We start from the raw sequence: 27,680 nt of genomic DNA, 5'->3' as shown, positions 1-27,680 counted from the left end.
CGCATCGGAGCGGGAAAGTTGTGATGGTAGCTTTAGCTCGAGCGAAGGATCCAGTTCATACAATTGACACCTTTGGAAGCTGGTAGACGACCAGAACGTGCGTGTCAGATCTCGAGCCAGCAGGTAAAGTTGTCTTGCTGCATCATTCCTTGATAGAGGAATCGGGGCTACACGGGTTTCTTCATGGGCTGAGCGGGCTGCATCATGGGCTAGTTCATTTCCGGTAATACCGATATGTCCAGGCAGCCCTTGATATATAATATCATGCCCTCGTGCTAGAGCTTCATGATGGCAATGTCTTATTTCTTGTACCAGTTGGTCATGGCTCCTCCTACGCATGGCAGACTGCAAACTCTGAAGCGCTGCCTTCGAATCTCAGAATATGACCCATTTTCCTGGACGTTCTCGAACGAGATATTGTAAAGCAGCCCTTATAGCAGCAAGCTCTGATGCCGTAGATGTAGTCATATGCGACAACTTAAACTTGATTGTCATTTCTGCAGCCGGAATTACAGCGGCACCTGATGAGCTGCTGGATGAGACGGACCCATCAGTGTATATCTGCGTTCGGTCTAAGTACAACTCATGTAATAATAGCAGCGTTGCTTGCTTCAATGCTACTCTGGAGTGACTGCTTTTCTTTTTGATTCCCGGAATTTCTAGACGTACTTGCGGCTGGTCGAGGCACCACAAAGGGCATGCCGTTCTCGCAGCTGGCGTATATCCTTATGGAATGCTGTTTAGGTGCCTGGCTATGACGTCTGAAAACGTAGCACGTGGTCTTCCGGAAGGTAGAAGGGCCAAGTGGTGGTCGGGGACACGGCTAGCATGTCGAATGTGCGCTTTGAGGCAATCCACAGCTATATATGTCCTGACCGGATGGTCTTTGGCAAGCATGATTGTGGCATAAGTAGAAGCGCACCGGGGCAGTCCTAGGCAGATACGCAGTACCTGACCCTGCAAACTCTCCAATGAATGAGTATTCGATCTGCAAGTGTTAGTCAGTACCGGCAAGCTGTAGCGCAATAGACCCAGAAATAGGGCCCTGTACAGCTGTAGCATGGAGGCCACAGAAGTTCCCCATGCTTTACCGCACAAGAATTTCATGATATGCACAATAGATAGCAGTCTCTTCTTCAAGTACGCACAATGTGGGCTCCACGAAAGACTTCTGTCGATTGTTATGCCCAGGAAACGATGCGTCCGTGCATATTTGACACTCTGCCCATTGATGTAAACAGGGTATGGCGTCATTAGTTTGCGTGTAAACGCCATCAACGCGCACTTCACAGTTGATATATTTAGGCCTTGTTTCTGGAGGTAGGCTGTTGTGAGGGTTGCTGCCCGCTGTATTCGTGCACGCACCTGAGGGCGAGTAACTGCAGCACTCCAGAGGCAAATATCATCGGCGTATATGGATAGGCACACCGACTTTGGCAGAACCTTCACCAGACCAATGAGGGCCACATTGAACAATGTGGGGCTTAAAACACCTCCCTGAGGTACTCCTATGTAGGTGTAATGTTGGGCAGTTGTACCCTCATATGTTTGTACAAAGAAACCTCTGCCAGTTATATAATCTTTTATCCATTGAAACATTCGTCCACCAATGCCCATTGCTGCGAGAGAAGTGAGGATGGCATCGTGAGCTACATTATCATATGCACCCTTAACGTCAAGAAAGAGTGCCACTGATATGCGCTTGCGACTTTTTTTCTTGTTGAACAAATGTCGATAAATCAAGGACACAGTCAATGGAGGAGCGGCCCCGACGAAAGCCTGCCATGCAAGAAGGGTATTTGGTGTATCGTTCCAAGTACCACTCGAGACGAAATAGAACCATACATTCTTTCCATCACTTTTCCGCCTTCATATAAGGCTTTCGTCGGGGCCGCTCCTCCATTGACTGTGTCCTTGATTTATCGACATATGAAGGCACAAAACCAGTGCAATACACTTGACTGTGGCTTGTTTGCAATTGCTAACATATATTATATAGCACCAGGCAGAAAACCAGAAACTTGGAACCTTAACCAAGTTATGCTACGCAAACATTTGCTGCAATTCATACAGAATGGTGTGATCGAAGACTTTCCCCTTATAAACTCCATGGCTGCTCGCATACAGCCAAGAGATAGTATTTACAAGTTACATTGTGTCTGCCGGCAACCACATTATAGCGGGATAGTATTGGACATTACTTGTGCAGGTTGTTCAAGAGGATTTCACGGAGCTTGTCTCGGCTCTTTAGCAGCTAACTTGGACAAAAGTATTCGTGTGTTCTAAATCTTGTTTGCTGGTTGCCAAAGAAAAGATACATTCTCCTAATTATTAATAGCATTCTATTTCGTGCAGACATATGAAAATTTCTAACCATTCTTCATGTCTCCTCCTCTAATTTTTGCTTTTATTTAAAGGGCCACTCACCGGCTTTGACAATTTTGAGCTGACAAGTGCAATGCGTACATCGGGAGTTTATGGTCACGTCTGCCAAACATTGCAACTCTATGCGCCGCGGAAATGGGTCAAATTTGAAGACGAACGCTTCTCCCCCTTTTTTACGGGGCGCGCCCCAGGAAAAGGAGGGTATGATGTGCACGTATGAACCGCCTTACATACACAGCAGTGCAGTAACGTTGATGCTCTATGTAGACGACTGTGCTCTGACGCTGCCAACAGCGGCACGTGACATGGCGGAAAATATTTACCGTGACATGCGTAGTTAATATAATTTGTTGCTTGAAGAGGTTAATAAAACTTGGGAACATATTGAGACCCAATTGAAAATTGTGTTTGTCTTTTTAATTTTTTCCCCGTGAATTGCAACAAGATGCCGGCTAATGTGCCGGCGTTTGGCATGAATTCGTGTCTCCGCGGTTACTGCATCAAGCAGGCGCCTGTCCTGGAAAAGAAAAAAATGGTCCTGCGCATTCGAGAACTCATTATGCTCATCTTTTCAACCGCATCAAAGCCAGCGTTTCCAAACAATCTCGGAAAAACAGGCAGTAGACCCAAACAATGCTGGTCAACAAAACAACACCGCTTGCGCGCTCGAGGGTTGTGCTTGTTTCATCACGTCATGTGCACGTGACCTCTTGGTTGGATGCTGGAGAGGGTAGGAAAGAGATTTAGCTTGTGAGGGCGACACCGGGGAGTGGCAAGGGTTTTAAGCTTGCCTCCTTTCATCCTTGTTTCCTGCTGTTAAAAAAGAAGAAACTGTTTTCTCAGCTCGTAATGAACCGATTGAAAAAATCTTTTTGTGTTATAATGCTCTCTGTCGGATACACAACTTCCACAGTCTAACTAAAATTTGTTATGGGACCTGGTGAGTGGCCCTTTAAGGACTGACTTCAGGGATCGAAAGTATGAAGTAAGACATGTTGGTAATGCATAACTGATCACATAGCACAAAAATGTGACCCAGGACAAGAGAACGAACAAACACGAGTGCTCACTTCCAAGAAGATTTATCTTGAAGAGCAAACACATATATACTCCGGAAATTAGAAAATCAGGCAAATCATTCAAGACGCCCAGAACTGCCATGCGTAAATATCTTACATTTTCAAAAAAAGACAATTTCTTTTGACAAAGCCCAAGACAGAGTGCTGACGCAGTTCAGCTCTAGTCTACAGATCCTCTTTGCCTCGATAATTTCTCTTGTCATTTTATTTGTTGTTTTTTCTTCCAGCCATAATGGTGTCGTGCAAAATCATTTTGCAGCCACAGGTGCTGCAATGAACATGCTTGTAACCTAAAGAATGGTCGCAATCGTTTCTTGTCCTTGCACTGCAGCAGGTGTGGCTCCAAACCACTTTTGTGTGACACCATTATTATTGCAAAAAACTACAAGAGAAATTGTCATGGCTAAAAAGATTTGTAGACTAGAGCTGATCTGCATCAGCACTTTCTCTCACTCTCTCTCTAAGGATTTGTCAAAACGAATTGTCTTTCCTGAGGATGTAAGGTTTTTGTGCATGGCAGTTGTGGGCTTTTTGAATGATTTGTCTGTTTTTTTTTACATTTCAAGAGTATATATGTTTGCCCTTCAAGATAAATCTTGTTGCAGGTGAGCACTCGTGTTTGTTCCTTCTTTTGTTCTGGGTCAAATTTTCGCGTTATGTGATGAGTTAACTGTCTGCATGCACCACCTTATTTTTCTCCCTTGTAAGCTAGCGGTGGAGCGTTAACTAGGAGTACATAATAACATTGCCAAATGTATGTTACCCCGACGAACCCCATTCCTTTGTTGAAGCAATCCTTTCTGTGGCATTCCTTCTTTATTGACTTCTCATTACGTCAAACCTCGAATCTCTCTCTTCCATAAAAGTTCTAGAACTAGTTCTTGCTTTGTTTTGTTTTTTTTGCCAAAAGTAGAAAAACTGATTTCGTTGAGAAATTTTCCTGAACTAAAATATATTCATATCTAATGCACGGAATGAAAAATAAAAAAACAAGAAAATTCATAAGCTGATCGCTAAATGTCAACTGAATAAGGATTTTGGAAATAATACCATGAATGGCACACAATTAACACCTTTTATCATGTGCAGCTGTAAACTGCAAAAAAAAGTATCAGACATTGTATATGATTTGCTTTTTTTTCTTTTCAGCAACGGTAACTTGCCCTTTAGGAGAAAAATATGTATATCAAATTTTCAAAAATAGTCATTTTTGAAAACCTCTCAATATATCAAAACGGTTTAGTTGATTCATGATTATGCAAACAGTTCTTGCATGCCTGGGGCACTGGGATTGTTAATGTAGGCAGGCTGAGTTTGTAATGTTCTAAAGCCTCAGCATTTTGGTGTTATATTACATTCAAATATTTTATGAATTCAATTCTGAAATTTGCTCACAACGAGTTTGCTACAAATTAAGCAACCAAAGTCTGTGTATATATTGCCCACATTAACGTCACACTGCCACAAGTCTCTAGGCGGAGCCTGACCGCTACAGAGCACGTTCTCGGGTGGCGGATAGAGAAAAGTCTTGCAATGAAGTGATGCTAAGCAGCTTCTATTAATAAACAAGACTGGCACTTGTGCCCGCGTACCAACAGACAGAAAATACTTATGACAACAGGAGTCTTTTCACGGTTGTGGTGGGCAAGTTGAAAGTTACAGGTGCCATTTTTCAAACTCTTTGATTTATCTGTTCTTTTTTTTGTCTGTTTTCTTCATCTTTTACAGGTCCAGTACATTGTGGACTCACCCAGCAATCACTTATACTTTTTAAGGAGAGTCACCGGGTATTTTAGGCCCATGGCAATGAAGCTCCAGTGCGTTACGTGCCACAAAAGTGCTACTGACATTCTTTTGGGCCCCAAATCTGAATAAAACATCGTAAATAGTGTAGTGCACGTGTGTGAGTGCATGTGTTATGTATTTATCACTGGATATATCATAGTTATCACGCAGTATCTGGAGTAACATGTTAGGCGAAAAGCCAAACATCCCCAACTCTCCACTGAAATGATTCTCACTCTCCAACAGCTTTTTGCAAAATCTGGTTTAAAATCACCACATTTTTTGTGTTTAAAACTTGCTCTGCTTGCTAATTTCTGTAGACGAAAATTTTCCCGCCTGTTCGTGCTAGTTTATAGCTTTTCGCTGACTCGGCTAGAAAGTATCAAACAACACTTTTCATTTAAAGGATGTTTATAGGATGCACTCGAAAAAATGGTGTTTATGGCAAGCTAATGAGATAATGTAACAATGAAGAAGTTACCTATTTATGTATTTAAACTCATTAAGGAATTTTGGCATGAGCCAAATTGAATAAACATGTGAAATTCGATAGTCGTGTAGAAGCATGTCAAAATAAAACAGCAGAAATAATATGTCATAGCAGCCTGTTCAACATGCTATGAAGTAAAAATGATTAAGGTGCTCAAGATATATCGTCGGAAAAATAAATTCCAATTTCGCTTTTTTTTTAGAAACAGCTCAAGTGTTCAGTGAAAACCAACTTTTCTGGTCACTTGGTGGACTAAAAGTATTCATAAAGTAATATACATTAGCTAAAGATATGTGAAGTTATAGGGAAGTATTGTTTTTTGAACTCGAGAAATACTTTATTTTTTTTTAATTTTGAAACACTGTAAGCTTTTTGACGATGTAACAAGTGGCAACATGCGTTCGCAACAGCAGCCCTCAGCCCAAGCCCACTGATCTGGGATGTAGACAGTAAACTTGACACTGTCTATGAATGAAATGGGGCTATCATTGGCGTTTTATTGCCAACAGAGGCAATACAAGCAATGTGGTCAGAGAGTGACAACATCCCAATGAGCCATCCAGTCATTACAGATTTACGATCATAACATGCTACTTTCTTCAGAGGGTTCTGCAAATGAAATAGGTGTGTTTTGTTTATTCCTATAACAATAAATAAATAATATGCATTTAATAAGCCGAGAGAGCACTGGTGCCATTCACGCAATATACTAGTAAAAGCTGACCTTTTACAATTGTTTAACTTCAAATGCAATTCATTTCTTAGTGAACTTCTGTGACTTTGAATCAATAATTCATACAATCAGACAATCTCTCTCTCTCTCTCTCTCTCTCTCTCTCTCTCTATATATATATATATATATATATATATATATATATATATATATATATATATAAATATATATATATAAATATATATATATATATATATATATATATATATATATATATATATATATAATATATATATATATATATATATATATATATATATATATATATATATATATATATATATATATATATATATATATATATATATATATTATATATATATATATATATATATATATATATATATATATAATAGGGCCGCTGTGATAGCTCAGTGGTTAGAGCATCAAACGCGTAATTCGAAGGTCGTAGGTTCGATTCCTGCTCACAGTTGGTAATTTTTTCATCCACTTTTCTTTCTTCTTATTTACATTCCATTGATTTTAATAACTTCCCCTGAACATTCCTTGGCATTACTGTCTGTTATATCTCATTAATATTGTGTTAAAAACACGGAAAAACGAGCCCTTAGGTATACACTTCTTTCCCTTATATATATATATAATATATATATATATATATATATATATATATATATATATATATATATATATATATATATATATATATATATATATATGTGTGACGCTATGATGAATGGGAGACGTGGCCTGGCTCATACGCCATGTTTTTCCGTTCTGCACTTCTTCCTCCTCTGCTTCTACCAACCGTCGCTACCTTCTTACGTCACATGATTCCCCCTCCCCCTGAAAGAATGCGCGAGCTACATTCTAGAAAGCATGAACAAATGGGGTCTTACAATAAAGAAATAATGCCAGAAAATGCAGTAGTTCCGTGCCACACGGCGGTTCCATGCACTTGCACAAGACGTACGCAGGAATGGCAGTCCGGTGATATCTAGGAGACCTCAGGTGGGCGAGGTTGACTGTTGCGTTCTGGAGAGCATAACCATGCCTGCAGCGTTAAAAATGATGATGGCACAACCTGGTTTGTATTGAGGAATGAACAAGGTTGGGAGTCCTTGTAGCGTTGGAAGGTCAGATGTCTCACGCGTTGGATTCTGAGTCGTGGCTGCGACAGACGCTTTGCTTCTAAAACGCGTGCTTCTTGACGGATTGTGACGGCGTGATGCCTGCGGGCTGGCGGTATGCAAGAAGTGCTTCCGCATCTTTCTTGGCGTTTTCCATGGTGTTGCGGTCTGTGTAACTGCAGGCGCAGGGAGCGTCTCTGGTGGCTTTCCTCTGTGCGAGAAAATTTGACGTCTTGGAATACTTTTTGGGTTAGAGATCTTATTTTCCACTGTTCTTCAATTGGTGAGCGTGCTTCCGTTGAATTTCGTGTTCGTCGATGCCTTCGTTGCAGTCTATTTTGTTGTCGCATGAGGTTACGCACTTGGCTATGCTTGCTTTGCTGATGCTGCTCAGGAGATGGTTGTAGTGGCAAGCCTTCCGGAATGGGACATTCATTTAATTTGAGGTTTGACGCGTCCTGTAGACAGCTGATGCACGATGAACAGCTTTCTTGCTTATCGGGCATGGTTGGTGGTGCGCCATCATTGCTAGCCTGCTCTTCAGAGGCTTCTGTGACGTGATTGGTTACGGACGCTTCTGAAAGACAACTGTGTACAAGGTTTGATGTATGATTTGCTTCTGAATTAGTTCGATTCTTGGATTGGTGACCACTGCAGGAGGGTACCACATGTGACGTCGCATAACCACGTTGAAAATGCAAATTTTGGCAAGTCTGCGGTGTCCTGGAAATGAACTCTTGCGACAAAAAACATTCAGAGTTGACAGATAGTTCATCAGGGGCTTCTTCTTCGCGGCTCACTATGAGTGGTTCCGGCGCCTGGTAGCATGCGACGTTCGATGCGTCTGAGCCTTCTGTGTTTGGAGTTTCTGGTGGCTGCGCACTGGACGGCAACACCGCAACAGGGGTAGTTCGGTAAGGTTTTAGTTGTGAATGGCGATCTTTCTGTGCAACTAACGATGCGAGCTGTTCTGGCGCATGAATCTGGGTGGTAAGTCTAGGGCTTGGCGAAGCATCGTCCGAGCTCCGCAGCTCTATCCCGACCATTGTGAGCGTGCTATATGTGAAATGGACATTGTGAGTCACGAAAGAGCCAAGCGATGGAAAACCAGGAGGTGGGCCAAGTCTGCGAGATGGGGAGTAAGCTGCTCTAATGCGTGAAAACTGATTTTCACTCTTTGAGTCATCTTGGCGTTTTTTGGTATTTTCCCCATGTGTCAGCTGGTCTACCATAAACAAGGCGTTCTTATGACACGAATAGTGACCGTTAGGAGCCTTTGAAGAGCTGCGTCGTAGAAAACAAGGTGGTGGACCATGTATGCGAGACGAATGTATCTGCAGGGTGGGGCATTGACGATCACCGTATCAGTTTCCACATGGCCAGAAGGACGTTCGAATTGACTGACAAGCCTCTGTTGGCGGCACTCTGGACCTGCGCAGTAAGCTAGCCGCTCCACAGGGGCTATAAAAGACTCTGCGAACAGCGTCGTCGCCACATTCAGCAGCAGTCCGCGGCAAAGTCAACATCCCGTAAACGCCTCTTCTTGTATCTGCAGGGTGGGGCATTGACGATCACCGTATCAGTTTCCACGTGGACAGAAGGACGTTCGAATTGACTGACAAGCCTCTGTTGGCGGCACTCTGGACCTGCGCAGTAAGCTAGCCGCTTCACAGGGGCTATAAAAGACTCTGCGAACAGCGTCGTCGCCACATTCAGCAGCAGTCCGCGGCAAAGTCAACATCCCGTAAACGCCTCTTCTTGTATCTGCAAGTTGGTTGCACTCCATTTTAAGGTATTTTCTGTAAAATAGCTTCACCGCGGCTGCTGCTGAGCCATTGTGCATTTTGGTTTATTTTGGTTTGTTGTCTTGTCGTAAACTAGAATGCCATCAAATGTTGAACTCGCGAAAAGGCTCGAATCGCTCGAGACAAAGTTTGAAAACAAGTTGGAGGACCTCATGAATGACCTAACAGGAAGGCTACTAGAAAAAATCAAGAACCGTTCTATCGACGAACATGGTTCGCTTTGCGATACAGTGGAATTTCTAAGTAAGGAATATGATGCAATACGTGCAAGACAGGACGAGCTTATTGCTGCAAACAAAGCCCTTGCTAATGAAAATGAAGCCCTCAGAAAAAAACTGGCTGACCTTGATCAGTATTCCAGAATGAACAACGTTGAAATAAAGGGCGTCCCAAGTACTCAAGGAGAAGAATGCGCAGCCATTCTTGAGCAGGTTGGGCAAGCAATAGGCTGTCCTGTCTCGACTGATGACATTGATTGTGTTCACCGTGTTGCTGCAAAATCTGGCGAAAAAAATATCATTGCACGTTTTGTTTGTCGCGAGAAGAAAAATGACTTTGTTAAGAAGGCGCGAAAAGCTCGGATTCACACATCCCAGATCGGCTTCGGTAATGCGACTGATCGGGCCGTGTATGTAAGCGATCACTTGACTCTCGAGAACAAAAAGTTGTTTTCTAGGGCTCTTGCGTTGAAGAAAGAAAAAAGGTGGTCCTTTCTGTGGACAGAAAACTGCCAGATAAAGGCGCGAAAGACTAACGACAGCAGGGTGTTTCGCATTCTCGCAGACTCAGATCTGCGCATTTTCACATAGTTTTCCTTCTTTTCTGATTACGACCATGAAATGCAACATATATGGGAAACATGGCTTCGTTGTCGCCCACTAATTTACGATCTTTGATGTCTGACAACAATCCTTGCCTCGTTCACTTGAACGCATGAAGCCTTCGGCGTAATCACGATAATATTAGTAGCTTTCTTACTTCCCTTTCTGTTCCATTTTCTTTCATTTGCATAACCGAAACCTCGCTTTGTCAAGCTGATACTAACATGTTTGGATTTCCGTCTTATCAATCAGAATACTGTCACCGCTCAAATGATTGTCATGGAGGATCAGCTATATTTATTTCCGATAAAATCCCCTACACCAGAAGGCACGACATTAGTATACCTATTGCGCAGTGTGAGTCGGTATGGATTGAACTTGATCATTCCTTTTTGTCCGTTGATTCAAAAAAATTTGTTTTGGGCTGTATATACCGTTCGCCATCATCATGTTCATCTGGATTTATGATTCACCTCGATCGCATTTTCAACATATTAGCTGCAGAAAATAAACACGTTCTCATAGTGGGTGATATCAATATCAATTTGTTAGATATCGACAACAGGCTGTGTGTAAATTATACTGATTGCTTTAGTGGATTTGGTTACGAGCAAATCATAACGTCGCCAACAAGATGCACTCTTTATGGAAGAGAAACGCTTCTAGACCACGCATTAACTAACATCACTCCTGTGCCTATCTCGGGGGTGATTAAAACTGATATTAGCGATCATTATCCTATTTTCATCATCTTCAACTCATCGACCAGCTCGGACAGTACACGATACTTAGCCAAAGTATTCGATAAGAGCAGCTTTATAGAGGATATGAGTAATATCGATTGGTCTGAAGTTGATCAGGTGCAAGATCCTGAATGTGCACTCGATAGTTTCAGCGATTTTTTTCGAGAAGCCGTGTCTCGGAATACAATTATTAGCAAATGTAAACGGCGTTACAATTCACCTCGATGTCCTTGGATAACCAAGGGTCTTCTTAAAAGCATGCGTAAAAAAGAAAACTTATACAAAAAACAAAGAAGCGACCTTTCAATCTAAAATTGGCATCAAGATACAAAAAGTACTGCAACATCTTAAATTCTTTGCTCAAAAAGGCAAAGAAAAGTTATTACGAAAGAGAATTTATAAGTCGTCAGAACAATTCTAAAAGAAAATGGGAGTTGCTCAATACATTCCTAAACAGAACAACGTGTCACACTTCAATCTCAAAAATTATGTATAATGACTGTACGTACGATGACGCGCTTGAAATAGCTAATGCTTTCAGTGACTTCTTTTTTGAAATTTACAATCAGGATCACACGGGCGCTGAATGTAGCATGAGTCGAGTTAATTTTTCGTTTTTTCTTTTCCCTGTAACATCAGAAGAAGTTTTCACCACTATTAAGAGCCTTAAAGATACCTCTCCTGGATAAGATGACATTCATGCACGTCACCTAAAAATGGTAGGCCAGTTAATCTCTCCAACGCTGGCCAGCATAATTAACAGCATCTTAAAAAATGGAATTTTTCCACGCACCCTTGAGAACACAAAAGTCATACCCATTTTTAAGAAAGGTGATAGGTAAATTATTTCCAATTACCGACCTATTTCTATCTTATCATCCGTCAGCAAAATAATTGAGAAACTATTTGTTAGTCGCCTGAATAGCTACCTAAAAAAATTTAATCTCTTGAACGACCGCCAATTCGGTTTCTGTTCTGGTAGTTCAACCGACTTGGCGGTAATCTCATTAACAGACTACATTAAAAGTTCCATAGACAAAGGACTCATTGTTGGATCCGTATTCTTAGATTTTTCAAAGGCTTTTGATACAATTAATCATGGTATGTTACTAAAAAAATTAGAAGCCTATGGAATAACAGGGCCAGCGTTAATCCTTCTGAAAAACTACTTGTGTGACAGAAAGCAAACAGTTTATTTATCTGGCAAGTTTTCAGACACTAAAACAATTAATCAGGGGGTGCCACAGGGTTCAATCTTGGGACCATTATTATTCATCCTATATATTAATGATCTTCCTCTACACGCTTCACCCTCACAATGCATGTTATACGCTGATGACACTACTATCTCAGACTCGGATGTATCTATAACAACGTTAACTAATAAATTAAACACTGCCTTAGCTAATATTGTCACTTGGTGTCAGAATAATCACTTGATTTTAAATCCAAACAAAACTAAAATCATGGTTTTCTGTTCTCCTCAAAGACGACTTCAATTTTCACCTGAGGTAACCCTCGACTCCCACTTCATTTCGACTAGCGACTGCGTTTCATTTCTCGGTGTCTATCTCGATGAACAACTAAAATTTCACAATCATATATCACAAGTTAGGAAAAGAACTTCTTTCGGCATAAGAGCACTAATAAAAGCTAGACATTGTCTGTCTACTTCTGCTCTCCTTTCACTTTATCACGCATTCATTCATAGTCATATAAATTACGGTATTGCTGCCTATGGCAACACATATCAGTGTCATTTCTCTTCTATTCAGCATATACAAAATCAAGCTCTGCGCATTATTTCTAACTTTAGTCGCGATAATATTAATATCGTACGCATGGAGAATAATATGCTCACCACTAATGATTTATTTGCATTTAACTCAACTACCTTGCTTTTCAGGTTAATTAATAAAGATCTCACCCACGAGTTCATTTCCTTGGATTCCTTGAAGAATAATAACCCTACTCGCTTTGCTAAAAAAAAAATAACTTCTTGCTGCCTAAAGCTTGTACTAATTATGGTAAAATGACAGCATCATTCAGTGCTATCAAAATATGGAATTCTCTTCCTCACCCCATCAAAACATTGTCATCTCTTCCTCTTTTAAAAAGAACACTCAAAGCTCATTTCTTGAACAAATAATTATAACTTATTCATAGCATGTACTGTTTTTAGTGCTTCTTTTCTTTCCTCTATACTTACATAAGAACATTACGTGAAATACATTGTTATTGTTCATGGTGTATCTCTTTACATGCTTTCACTTTTGGTATGAATATATATGTGTATATAGATGTGTGTATATACTTATATTGCCGCGCGCTTGATCTGCCAGCGCAAAAGAGGCAGACGAAGTGGCAGTTCCCCTCGTGCCATTGTTCTGTTTTTGGCTGTGCTGAGCCGACCGCTCTTCGGACTTTTGTGAGGACGCCTTAAAAACGTCTCCTGTCTCTTTAACGTGACATTTTAATGGTGGAGGTGCTGGGTAACCTCACCTATGCAACAGACTCCTTCTAGCAGCCGGAACGTGACCCAAAACCCAGAGCTTACGCCGGTACACCGTTTCAGTCGGAGGATTCGAGGACTGTCCCCCGAGTTTGTGCCTCACAGTACAAGTACGTCGACTGGTATGGAGAATACTGTTGCTGTCACCGCTTCCCCTACCGCTGGAGCCGCCGCTGCTCCAACCGCTGCACCCGCAGCTGCACCCACTCATTACACGCTACAAAAACCACGTGTTCCGAGTCCCTTTCGTGGTGGCCTCTATGAAGATGTGGAAGATTGGCTGGCTGAGTACGAGTACGTAGCGGATTTCAACGGGTGGGACGAAGTAGCGAAGCTCAAGAATGTGTACTTTAGTCTTCTGGATGGTGCTCGCACATGGTTCCAGAACCGCAAGGGCCTCCTAACGTCGTGGCATGAGTTCTGTCACAGGCTCCGCGAAACGTACTCGAGTCTCGATCGTCGAGAGCGCGCTGAAAGGGCCCTCCAGTCCCGCATGCAGATGCCTAATGAAGGTGTGGCTACATACGTGGAGGATATGGTTCATCTGTTCACTCGCGCCGATCCAACCATGCCGGAAGACAAGAAGCTGCGACACTTGATGCGAGGTGTGAAAGAGCAGCTCTTCGCTGGACTCATTCGTAGTCCGCCTAGAACGGTCGCGGAGTTCCTCACTGAAGCCGTCGCCATGGAAAAGGCGCTGCAGCAGCGGAACCAGTACGATCGGCAAGTGAATGCTACCTATACCACCGGGCTAGGCTCGTTCCCGACCGACGTGGGAGCGCTTCGCGAGCTGATACGTTCGGTTGTTCGCGACGAGCTACAACAGCTGCAACAGCTGAACCAGGCGCAGCAGCAGCCTTCCACGAATTGCATCGCCACCATCATACGTGACGAAGTTCAGCATGCGCTCGGCACACCTCGCCGCGAGACACCAACGCAGGTTGCTGCACCACTTCAGGCGTTCGCAACTTCAAGTGAACCTCTAGGGGTGACCTACGCAGACGTATTGAGACGCACCGTTCCGTCGTCCACGACACCATCCCCAGTGAGTGGTTTCCAGCGCACCACTTATACCGACACGTTCGAACACAACGCACCTGCACCAGTCCCACTACCAGCCGCAACCCCGTACGCCACACTGCAGTCCGCACAGGTGGTCCCTTATTTTGCAGACACTCGACCCGTCATGCGTAAATCCGACATATGGCGCATGCCCGACCGACGACCGCTTTGCTACCACTGCGGTGAAGCGGGTCACCTCTACCGAGACTGCCAGTACCGCCGACTTGGGCTGCAGGGTTTTCCTGCCAATTCACCCCGCCCCCGGTTTGGACAGAGACCACCAGAAATTGAAGATTTTATCGCTCGGCAGAACGTCCCACTCAGGCGTCAGTCGCGCTCACCGTCACCGCGGTCGTCATCTTATTCAGGCAACGGAAATCGAAGGCCGCAAGGACGGTCTCCGAGCCCTCGCCTGGAAAACTAACGCCAGCGACCTTTCGAGGCGAGGCCGCTGATTCTCGACGTGATGAAGACCTCGCCCTCCAATCGACGCGACATCGGACCAACGGAAATTCGACTACGCCGGCGCCTGTATCCCAGCTGAGCGACTTTTCAATGGACATACCTGTGCTGCTCGACGGTCGCAATTTAACTGCCTTAATAGACACTGGTGCTGACTACTCGATTATTAGCGGACAATTGGCACGTACCTTGAAGAAAGTGATAATGCCTTGGACAGGATCGCATGTACGTACAGCTGGCGGACATGTTGTAACGCCGGTTGGTTTGTGCACGTCCAGGCTACAAATACGAGGCTGCACGTTTTTGGTCAGCTCCATCGTGCTACGTGACTGCTCCCGCGAATTAATTCTCGGCCTCGATTTTCTTCGGGAATATGGCGCCGTAATCGACCTACGGCGACGCTGCATTTCCTTTTCGACAGTCAACGCTACGTCAAGGGACTCCAACCGCCGTACAACCGCCCTCCGTGTTTCCGACGACAGTGTCACAATACCACCTCGTGCAAGTATCCTAATTCAGGTGACTTCCGAAGGAACCAGTGACGGTGAAACAGTGGCAGAGTGCAACGTCTCCCTGCTGCTGGCGCTTGGAATTTCTGTGGCACGAGGCATCATTGACATTCGGAACGGTACAGCCGAGGTCATGATTACAAATTTCACCAATGAGCATCGTCACCTTTTCCGGGGCACTGCGGTCGCCTACGCTGAAGCCTTGGAGGACGTCATTGAGTGTTTTGCCTGTGAAGACAGTAGCCGCAATGGACAAACCGTAATAGATGTTGACATGAACAGTGCACTGCCAGAAGAGAACCAGAGGGCCTTGCGAGAGCTATTGTTTGAATTCAGGGCGTGCTTTGCTCAGTCGTCTAAAGTGAGTCAGACGCCAATTACACAGCACAGGATAATCACTTACGACGACGCAAGACCTATTCACCAACAGCCATACCGCGTCTCGCCGACAGAACGCGCAGCTATCAAGCAGCAAGTGAAAGAAATGATCGACGACGGCGTTATCCAGCCTTCGAACAGTCCCTGGTCCTCACCGGTCGTTCTGGTTAAGAAGAAGGACGGTACGCTTCGCTTCTGTGTAGATTACAGAAAGCTCAACAACGTCACAAAAAAAGATGTTTATCCGCTGCCGCGTATTGATGACTCGCTTGACCGACTACGACGAGCGAAGTATTTTTCTTCCCTGGATTTAAAGAGTGGCTACTGGCAAATTGAGGTTGATGAGCGCGACCGCGAAAAAACCGCCTTTGTCACGCCGGATGGCCTCTACGAATTTCGGGTGCTACCGTTCGGACTCTGCTCTGCGCCAGCTACCTTCCAACGCATGATGGACACTGTGTTGACTGACTTAAAATGGCAAAGCTGCCTTGTGTACTTGGATGATGTGGTCGTGTTTTCAACCAGCTTCTCCGAACATCTGAAGCGACTACGACAAGTACTTGAGGCGATTCGGACGGCTAACCTTACGTTAAAGCCGCAAAAATGCCATTTCGGTTACGAAGAACTAAAGTTCCTTGGACATGTCGTAAGCGCAGAAGGCGTCCGTCCTGACCCTGAGAAAACCGCCGCTGTCGCAGCCTTCCCGACTCCTGCCGATAAGAAAAGTGTGCGGCGGTTTCTTGGTCTATGCGCGTACTACCGGCGCTTTATAGGCAATTTTTCGAAAATTGCCGAACCATTAACTAGACTCACTAGAGACGATACGCCGTTCGTTTGGAGTGCTGAACAAGAATCAGCATTCACAGAGCTTCGGCTTCGCCTGGCATCACCACCTGTTCTTGGACATTTCGACGAGGAAGCCGAAACAGAAATTCATACCGACGCCAGTAACGTCGGTCTGGGCGCGGTACTCGTCCAACGGCAGGAGGGAATTGAAAAGGTTATCGCCTACGCAAGCCGAACCCTAACACGCCCGGAGTCAAACTACAGTACCACGGAGAAGGAGTGCCTTGCTGTCGTGTGGGCAATTGCTAAGTTTCGACCTTACCTTTACGGCCGTCCATTCAGAGTAGTGACGGATCATCACTCGCTGTGCTGGCTTGCGAACCTCAGAGACCCCTCCGGACGACTGGCAAGGTGGAGCCTACGTCTGCAGGAGTACGACGTCACTATCGTGTACAAGTCCGGTCGTGCACACGAAGATGCGGACACGTTGTCACGCGCGCCAGTTGAGCCTGCCGCTCAGAGCTTCGAAGAGGACTGCCCTTTCCTTGGCTCCGTAAGCGTAACAGACTTGGCTTTACGGCAGCGAGCAGATGCTCAATTGCGACCTATCATTGAACATCTAGAGGGCCGCAACGTATCACTGCCCCAGCATATAACTCGCGGATTGTCATCCTTCTGCTTACGACAGGGCGTGTTGTACAAGAAGAACGCAGCCGCCAGCAACAAAACTTACCTGTTGGTCGTCCCCGCAGAGCTGCGTGAGGAAATTCTATTTGCCTGCCACAACGAGCCTCCATCGGGCCATCTGGGCATCACCCGAACCATCGCTAGGGTACGAAAGTCTTACTACTGGCCGAAACTTGCCGCTTGCGTTAAACAGTACGTTCAAGCCTGCCGCGAATGCCAGCGCCGAAAATCCCCATCTGTTAAGCCTGCGGGATTACTTCACCCTATCGAGCCACCCAGAACACCCTTCGATCAAGTCGGCATGGACCTCCTGGGTCCGTTTCCCTTGTCATCTTCCGGCAACAAGTGGATAATCGTCGCTACAGATTATCTAACCCGCTATGCTGAAACTAAGGCGCTTCCTAAAAGCACGGCTTGTGAAGTTGCTCAGTTTTTCATCGAGAGAATTGTATTACGCCACGGTGCTCCATCCTGTGTCATCACAGACCGAGGAACAGCGTTTACAGCAAGGCTCCTTGAACAAGTTTTTCAGTTAAGTTACTCCACGCATCGCAAGACAACAGCGTATCACCCTCAGACAAATGGACTGACCGAGCGGCTTAACAAAACGATGACTGATATGCTGTCTATGTACATAGACGTACAGCACAAGACGTGGGATGAAATACTGCCTTACGTAACATTCGCGTATAATACCGCTACGCAAGAGACCACACGATTCACTCCGTTTCGTCTTCTATACGGTCGGGACGTTCAGACGATGTTGGACGCAATGCTCCCATGCGACATTGACAACATCGAGAATCTCGACGAAGATGCTGAGTGTTTCGTGCAACGAGCCGAGGAAGCACGTCAACTAGCCCGCGTAAACATCAAGAAACAACAAGGCGTCGATGCACAGCGCTACAACCGCTGCCACAGACAAGTCGATTATAAACCAGGTGACCAGGTGTTGGTTTGGACCCCTGTGCGCTGCAAAGGTCTCTCTGAGAAGCTTCTCAGTCGGTATTTTGGCCCGTACAAAGTGCTACGACAAGTGAGCGACGTCAATTACGAAGTCCTTCCGGACGGAAGCCAACCACCCCGACGCCGACAGCTACGACCCGAGATTGTGCACGTGGTGCGGTTAAAACCGTACCACACACTGTGACAATGTTTTTTTTTTTTACGATACACGCTTCGTTTAGCATCGAGGCGATGCTCTTCAGGGAGGAGGGGCAGTGCCGCGCGCTTGATCTGCCAGCGCAAAAGAGGCAGACGAAGTGGCAGTTCCCCTCGTGCCATTGTTCTGTTTTTGGCTGTGCTGAGCCGACCGCTCTTCGGACTTTTGTGAGGACGCCTTAAAAACGTCTCCTGTCTCTTTAACGTGACAATATGTATGTGTATGTATATTTATTATCAGTATTTATACAATTAGAAAACAGTTCTGTACGCGTAAAAATGTCGATGTCTCCGATTATCGTTACCGTAGTATTCTTTCTGTATAACTATTGTACACTTGTTTTTTAGGTTGACTTGATATTTCTTTTATTTTTTCTATTTTCGTGCATATTTTGTAATCCTTACCTAATGATCATGTACAGAGGGTCCCGGTACGGTTCTTCTGACCTTGGGACCCTCTTCTGCATATCCTTAACGATGTAACGATACTATGCAAAAAATAAAGATTGATTGATTGATTGATTGAAGCATGAGAGGAATTAGTAGGGTGAGCGACGTCTCGTGTCGTATGTTGGGGCCACGACTTTGAAAACGCCGACTTTCGTGAAGACAAACCTGGTGGAACGCCACGTTTCTTGAGAAATAAGCGTGGACTGTGACGGTCGAGTGTGGTTGTATGCAGATGGTTGGTAATGAGGAAGTCCTTGTCGTTGTCATTAAAACGGGCAATCATCTCTTCCCTGATCTTTTGTCATGATTCGTCGTTTTCGAATATGTGTGTCAGGTAAAACTTGAATGCCTCACCGGAGATGTAGTCAGTGAAGTTGCTGATCATTTCCCGTTCCGACCATGATGCAGCGGTTGCGTGGTGCTCGAACAGGTCGAACCAATCCTGTACAGGTCCATCGTCCGCTGCTCTGGTGTACTTGGGGATGGGAAGGTCGTCTGATGGTGCTGTCATAATGCTGGTCTTGGTGTGGTGTTGAGATGTACTTTCGTGGTCCACGTTTGGTCACTGCGTCTTGCTGAGACGTTCGGAGATGGTGGCTGGTTGATGAAGTGGCCGCCAGGTCTTCATCCTGTCGTTTTGTGTGACGCTATGATGAATGGGAGACGTGGCCTGGCTCATACGCCATGTTTTTCCGTTCTGCACTTCTTCCTCCTCTGCTTCTACCAACCGTCGCTACCTTCTTACGTCACACACACACACACACACACACACACACACACACACACACACACACACACACACACACACACACACACACACACACACACACACACACACACACACACACACACACACACACACACACACACACACACACACACACACACACACACACACACATATATATATATATATATACCTATCTATTTATCTATCAATCTAGCCACCTACAACCTTGTGCACTATATATATGCCAAATATGATATGACAAGATAATTTTGTACAAATAACATAAACTAAGGGTGTGGTAATGGGAAAACCATGACATGCATGTCACGAATGGGCTCACATGCATGTCACGCTCATGGTGAGCTTGCGATTATTTTGCTACAGCTTGGTTTATACCAAAAAAATATGACGTGACCATAGGTCAGCAAAACCTATTCAGCTCATTCAGACGGAGGCTCACGGCTTGATCTGAGTTTGATTGAGTCGACTCGTGGGTGAGTTCGTCAACCTATGCCCGTGACTGCATAATGAACATAAAGAGCAAATGGTAACATGTAAATTATGACACACAATCATGCATCACGTGATTTACATGCCGGGCTCTTGGTGTGCTTGCAGCAATTTCGCTGCCTTAGTATACAGCGAAATTTGCATTGCATACCACTGTATGATGACCATAAATGACATTTCCTAACATGCAAATCATAATATGCACGTCTTAATTGTACAGCATGGTTTTCTCCTTCCTGGCTGCTTCGCATTATGCATCGATTCCTGTATACTGTGCGTGGGATCAGCCTTTTCTTTTTCTTTTTAAGAAGAGCATCCTGCTCCTTGAGAGCCAAAGAATGTCATAAAACTAAAAGATAGTCTAGCCTTATGACGCTGTTGTTTATGTTACAGTAACATGATGCACTGCGAGTGTCAACGAAAGCTACTGTGCATGCTCTTCACAGCAGCCAACCCATGAGTGGGGCCATGTGTACGTGTCAGGTTGTTACAATGGCGTGTATGAATTGCTGTGTGAATATATATATAACAACATTATATATATATGCACCTGCAGCAATGTTTTTCAGTGTTCTGCTGTAACAATGCTTCAGAAACAGGCGGGAACTTTGGATTAGTGTCCACCGTGTAAATTTACAGGTGATTTTGCGGGCACATTTATAAAGTACTTGTAGCTATAGTTCGTAGTATGCTCCATGTAAATTAACTGATATTTTTAATGTGCCGAACCAAATGGCAGCCGGTAATGTGATCTAGAGTCTGCAGTCTACATTTTGCTGTGTTGGGGGCCGGCTGGTCTTAACGAAGCAGAAGAAGCAGACGGCTGACGGAGACGTACGCGGCTGGCGGGGACGCCGACCAGCCCGAACACGCGGGTTGGCACGATGCGCCGAATAGAAGAACAAAAACCGCACTCCACGGTTACCCAACACACACTGCTTTTATTTTACAGTCGCCTTGAAATCCTAATTGCCAGAGCGGCGCCCCCTGGCATCCTCACATGTCATTCTGAAACCAAAACCCCAGAACACAACAATCATCCCCTCCTCAAAAAAAGTTCACCTATACACTGTTTATATATATAAATGATCGATACACACATATTTTACAAGGCATGTACATTAGAACACATGAAAATTCAGAGCACGGCACACCGAACTCCCACATTATGAGTCCTGAAAATGCACTGAAAATGTACAATGGTAGTCCTGAAAATGCACTGAAAAAAATGTACACAACTCAGTACAATATTGATTTGGATGCATTGGACCTTTGCACACAACAATAATGTTCACAAACAGTAATGAACAAGAGTTTTACGTCACATAGTCTTCGAACCGATGCGGCTTCTGCCGCTTCCGCTTAGGGCGGGCCCTTTTGGAAGTGTAGAATCAGGTGTCTCTGCACCTTGGTTACTTGTGCTCTCATGTGACACATCAAGAGCAGTCGAAGATTGTGAAGGCTCTGAACGAGCGTTAAAATTCGCGGTTTTATCAGAGCTCGCAGCATGAACTTCAGAAGAATTTTGCGGGCCGAAGTCCGGTTCAACGGTCTCAACCGTATTTGAAGGTTCGAAGTGAACCGTAAGACTTGGTGTACTTGAACCAGCGACACCTACTGGTAACTCCTCTCCGCTTGAAGAAGAAATGCCTGTACATGGAGGCCACATGTAACAGTCTGATGCGTAGTTGAAAGGCGTGGACGGAACGTGATGAGGAAGACTTTTAGGTGTTGAAGGCGAATCCGTATGAAAATTAACAAGGCGCGAAGCATTCCAGATGTTACCATCACTTAAGCGAAATGAAGTGGGGCTAACCTGGCCCAAGATTTTGTAAGGACCCCGATACTTGGAGCGCTTGCCTGGCACACGAACCTTGACTAGATCGCCAGTGCGAACTTTGGACGGCTTTGCACCTCGACGGGTGTCGACATACTCTTTCATTGCTTGTTGATGAGAAAAAACCTTGGTACGGATTTGATCAGGACAAGACACTGCTATGTTACGAGGCAAAGAGACTATGTCGAGAGCAACTCGCGGTTGCCTACTACCGTGAAGAAGTTGAGCAGGGGACACTCCAGTGGTGCCTTGTGGTGTGAAACTGTACGAAGCTAAACATTCAGTCAAGACTTGCTTGAGTGGAAGGTGCTCTAATTGCACGATCTAGATATGTTCTTTCAAAACGCGATTAAAGCACTAGATTTGCCCATTTGATTGGGGATAGAAAACTGATGACGTCAAGTGCTGAATTCCTCGTTGTGAAAGAAAAGCCTGGAAATATTGGGACTGAAACTGTGGACCATTGTCCGTAACTATGACATCACGAAAACCTTCCCGGCTGAAGATTGAAGACAGAAACTCAATGATGACCTCACAAGTAACCGTATGTGTGAAACAAAGCTCTGGTCATTTGGAATGGTAGTCATTGAGAGAAACAATGAACCGGGCATCTTGCGGAACATTATGCAAAGGACCGATGATGTCCATGCCGAGTTTCTGCCAAGGCCAATCAGGCCACTGGACTGGCTGCAACGGAGAAAATGCAGGTTTGGCAGACTTGTCAGCTGCCTGACATATATGGCAGTTCTAAACAGCATGCACTTGTCTCGGAGATTCTGTTTGGTGCGGACAATGACTGGATGGGCCTCATGGGCAAGCTGTATTAGCTTGTTACGGAAAGAAGCAGGGGGAATCGCGCGTTCATCGCGGAAAAGCAACTCCTCGACACAAGACAGTTCCTGTCGGACTGCGAAGTAAGGCAAGAATTCAGGAGCAAGAGCACATTTGGAAGGCCATCCTTCACGTAAATATTTGAGAACTTGAGACAAAGTGGAATCTGCAGCGGTAGCTGCCTGAAGCTCAGCTTTAGTAATGCAGGAAGTAACTAGTGAAACAACTTCCTCATCCCGCTCTTCAGTAACCGGTATCTGAAGAGGAAGGCGCGACAGTGCATCAGCAACCACGTTATTAGAACCCTTAAAATATCGAACACTGAAATTATAATACATGAGTTTGGCACACCAACGAAAAATGCGAATGGGGCGGCGGCCTTCGGATCCTGCAGAAAGAAGAGCAACTAGTGCTTGGTGATCTGTACGTAATGTGAAGTGCCGGCCCCACAAGTAAACATGCCATTTCTCACAGGCAAAAAGACACGCGAGAGCTTCACGCTCTCCTACTCAATATCTGCGTTCAGCAGGGGTCAATGTACGAGATGCAAAAGCGATAGTGATCAGCTGATCACCTCTGAGTTGTTGAAACACTGCTCCCAGTCCAACATCGGACGCATCCGTCGTGATGACGATGGGAAGCTTCTCATTGAAAATACTAACAGCTGACTTTGAGGCCAGTATTGACTTAACTCGAATGAAGCTCTGCTCAGCTTCAGCTGACCAGTTAAAAGGCTGTGCTTGACGAAGTAGAGTACGCAGTGGTTCAACAGCGAAGAGAACAACAACAACCGCACTCCGCGGTTACCCAACACACACTGCTTTTATTTTACAGTTGCCTTGAAATCCTAAATGCCAGAGCGGCGCCCCATGGCATCCTCACATGCCATTCCGAAACCGAAACCCCAGAACACAACACACTTCTTTGGCGGAAAATCTTCGACTGCAGATTCAGAAATTTTCTCTCGTACACTGGGGCCATTTTAGATGCCAAGCATGTTATGGTCGAGTTCGATGCTGTGTGCGGCGTGACCATCCTTGCTGCGCATGCGCGTCCCCTCCCCGTCTCTCGTCTCTCCTACACTCCCCCTCTCTCGACTCACACCACCGACGCAAGCAGCATCTGATAGCGAGTTTCTTGATAAAAAAAAAGACTGCTAGCACTTCACAACCGTTCACTGGCCACCCCGTTCACACAACCCCCTTCACAACCGTTCACTGGCACTGGATATTGACCTCCAAGGTAGTGCTGGTGATAGATTTCTCTTGCGCGTTGTTGAACAATAAAAATGAGCAGAGTGCGCGTTATACTTAGTTAAAAGTGTACTGAGGGTCTCTGCATTTAATAAGAGTCTTGTGTCTCTCACCCATTAGCAGTGATTGGCATGTTACAGTAAGAAACACCGGTCCATCACTGCGTGATTAGCGCCTCGTCCCCAGGTTGATCTGCGCAACGCCGCGATGAGAGCCAGCGTCAACGGCGCCGCCTGTGTAAGCGTTAGCACCCGCTGCTCCACACTTATGCGTGGCCCCTTTAGTGGGAGAGAGTAGTTTTTCTTCCACCATCAGTTTGTCTATCGGCGCAGATCGCAGACTTCGCTGCTCGTAAGCAGGAGCCATACATTAGAAATAAGCCCTGCATGCCTGACCAAATGCATCGCCTACCACGAGATTTTAAATATTTATTCCCCATCTGCAGCAGTTCACCTAAACAGCACTGCGCGCGCAATCAAAGCCACGCCACGTCAATTTATCTATATAACTCGGTGACAGCTAAGACATCATGTGCAAAGATGGCACGTGGCTAAGTTACTCAAGAACTCATGCAAATTCAACTTGCGATCAACCAGCTATAGTTCCCAAAATGAGCAATTAATGAAATGTAACAGCTATTATCAAATCAGGTATTGCCTCTCACTCACAGAATAGCCTGCCAAATGTGAGCAGCTTTAATACACCAACAGGTGGGTACGATGAATAAGGCATATATCCTTTGATTGCTGCACGTCATTTACTTATAGGCTTTACCGCAATGATTTCGCAATGCAGTGAAGCTTAATCATCTTTTGGTAATTGTATTTTTGTCTATTTGAAAAAGACGCACCAAGATGCATATTTGACCTGAGCAGTGGCAAATGCTTATATTTGTTTGATGCACAAGTGGCCTGTGCATGCGTTCACTTCGTATCATGTTCGTATCATGTGACACTCTTCTGCTCACGCTGGCTTTACTGCAGGCCTTTTTGATGCAGTGAAGCTTGATTATATTTTAGTATTTGTCCTTTTGTTTGCCTGAAATAGACGTGCATATTTGGCCTGAGCAGTCGCAAATGCTTATATTTGTTTGATGCACAAGTGGCCTGTGCATGCGTTTATTTCGTACCATGTAATGCTCTTCTGCTCACGCTCGCTTTACCGCAGTGCTTTTACAAGGCAGTGAAGCTTGGCCATACTTGCTTTTACGTGTATTGCGACTTATCAAAGTTTTGCAATAGCTCAACTGTGGACGCTAGAAGTGATGCATTCTATGTGAAAGTTTTATACTTAACTTCGGGAATTCATGTTTTTATAAAGTTTTCACAATATATCAGTAAGGTCGAGTTGGAAACTATGGATTCTTGGAAAACGGCCACGAACACGACGGAGACACGAGATGAGAAAGACTCAGTACTTCGCCTTTGTCTTGTGCCTCCGTCGTTTTCACGTTCATTTTCAATGTATCTATCAAAATGCTGAGAACGCTGTTTCACTGCCAGCAACCTTTGGCGTGCAAGAAAGGGAGATAAATTTTCTCCCAGCCTGTAAACCAAGCAATCGCTGCTACTTGATCTGCGATAAATAAAAGACCAAAATTAAGAATGACCAGCTTATATTGATAAGAGGTGCTCATAGCAGCACTTTTTTTTGCTGTGCACTTGAATTCCTGTCTTATGTAATGTTATGGTCTATGAATACACAATGACACTACTACAACCAAGAAAAATTTTACTAACATTTATTTGTAGAATAACTGCTACAAAATAGAATTCTGATCCCCTTCTTAGTAGTTGCATAATTTAGCTGGAAGAAGACAGCATCATTCAACTTCCTGATGACTTCACAGTATGGTGAGTCCACAATGTACTGGACCTGTACAAGATGAAGAAAACAGACGAAAAAAACAACAGATAAATCAAAGAGTTAAAAAAATGGCACCTGAAACTTTCAACTTGCCCACCACAGCAGTTTGGAGACTCCTGTTGTCATAAGTATTTTCTGCCTGTTGGTCCACGGGTACAAGTGCCAGTGTTGTTTATTAATAGAAGCTGCTTAGCATCACTTCATTGCAAGACTTTTTTCTATCCGCCATCCGAGAACACGCTCTGTAGTGGTCAGGCTCCGCCTAGAGACTTGTGGCAGTGTGACGTTAATGTGGGCAATATATACACAGACTTTGCTTGCTTAATTTGTAGCAAACTCGTTGTGAGCAAATTTCAGAATTGAACTCATAAAATATTTGAATGTAATATAACACCAAAATGCTGAGGCTTTAGAACATTACAAACTCAGCCTGCCTACATTAACAATCCCAGTGCCACAGGCATGCAAGAACTGCTTGCATAATCATGAATAACCATGTGGGCAATGCAGGAGCAGCAGCAGCAGCCTCGGCATGTTGCCTAAATGCATCTTCTTGTTTGCACAGCTCCTGAATTTCATTGCCGGCCTTGTCGCTCGTGTCCAGTGCCTCGCGATCTCTAGTTCGGACGCAAACGTGGCGATCACCGGTGGTTTGCTGTGGGACCACCCCCTTAGCGAAGAGCGACATTGGCTTGGCTTCTCGGCGCGTTTGCTTGACACAGCTGGGATCTTGGGCACGCCCATGGACGCTACAATCATCGCAGCTCCGCTAAGTGACGCCACCACATCGGTGACGTCAGGCATCACCAGTATAAAAGCCCGGTCGTTCGCACATCTCGGCAGTGGGCAATGCAGCAGCAGCAGCAGCAGCCTCGGCATGTTGCTTAAATGCATCTTCTTGTTTGCACAGGTATGTTACCTCGACAAATCGAGCTGTATTCGGTCTGATGATCGATTCTTGCTGCTGCTGTGTTGCCCACATGGTTATTCGCGTATTGGTCTTTTGTGCTACTGTTCCCATGTTGTTGATTGCCTCAGTCGCCTACTCCTGAGCGGGGACGTTGAGCTTAACCCAGGCCCAAAGAAAGTGGCTGCTTCAAAATTGAGTAAATCTGACGAGTCACGTGAATATTCCCTAAGCGCCCTTGAGTCGTCGGTTGAGCTGGCAGTGTCCCATTGTGGTAACACTTCCCTCGTGAAGGTTCTTTCCGATTTAGTTGCTTGCCAAAAAAATTTATCGCAAGACATATGCGAAATAAAAAGTACTGGGAAGACACGTTTTGACGCCTTGGAACTGCGTGTGACTGCTCTCGAAAACACATGCTCCAAAGCTCTGACTGAGCAAGATTCCGAGCGGCTTCGTTCCGAACTCGTTTGCTTAAAACGCACAGTGGCTTGATTATCTTGATAACCAAATTTGATTATCTTGAAAACCATTCGCGAAGGAAACACATCATTATTCATGGTATACCAGAAGATAAGGATGAGAATCATGACACACTGCATTCCAAGGTAGTGAACGTGTTCAACAGGCTTGCCGTTGATTGTCCGCGTGTTGAACGTTCCCATAGTTTAGGTAGAACACGTCCTTGACGTTCTCGGCATGTCATTTTGAAATTGCTAGATTTCAATGACAAACTTTTACTGCTGAAGAATGCTTACAAGTTGAAAAATTCTGATATAAAACTGTCCGAAGACTTTTCCTCGAAAGTAC

Source organism: Rhipicephalus microplus, chromosome 7 (assembly GCF_043290135.1).
Source record: "Rhipicephalus microplus isolate Deutch F79 chromosome 7, USDA_Rmic, whole genome shotgun sequence".
Taxonomy (NCBI): Eukaryota; Metazoa; Arthropoda; class Arachnida; order Ixodida; family Ixodidae; genus Rhipicephalus; species Rhipicephalus microplus.
The sequence above is the reverse complement of the archived record's forward strand: the minus strand, read 5'-3'. Positions refer to the sequence as shown.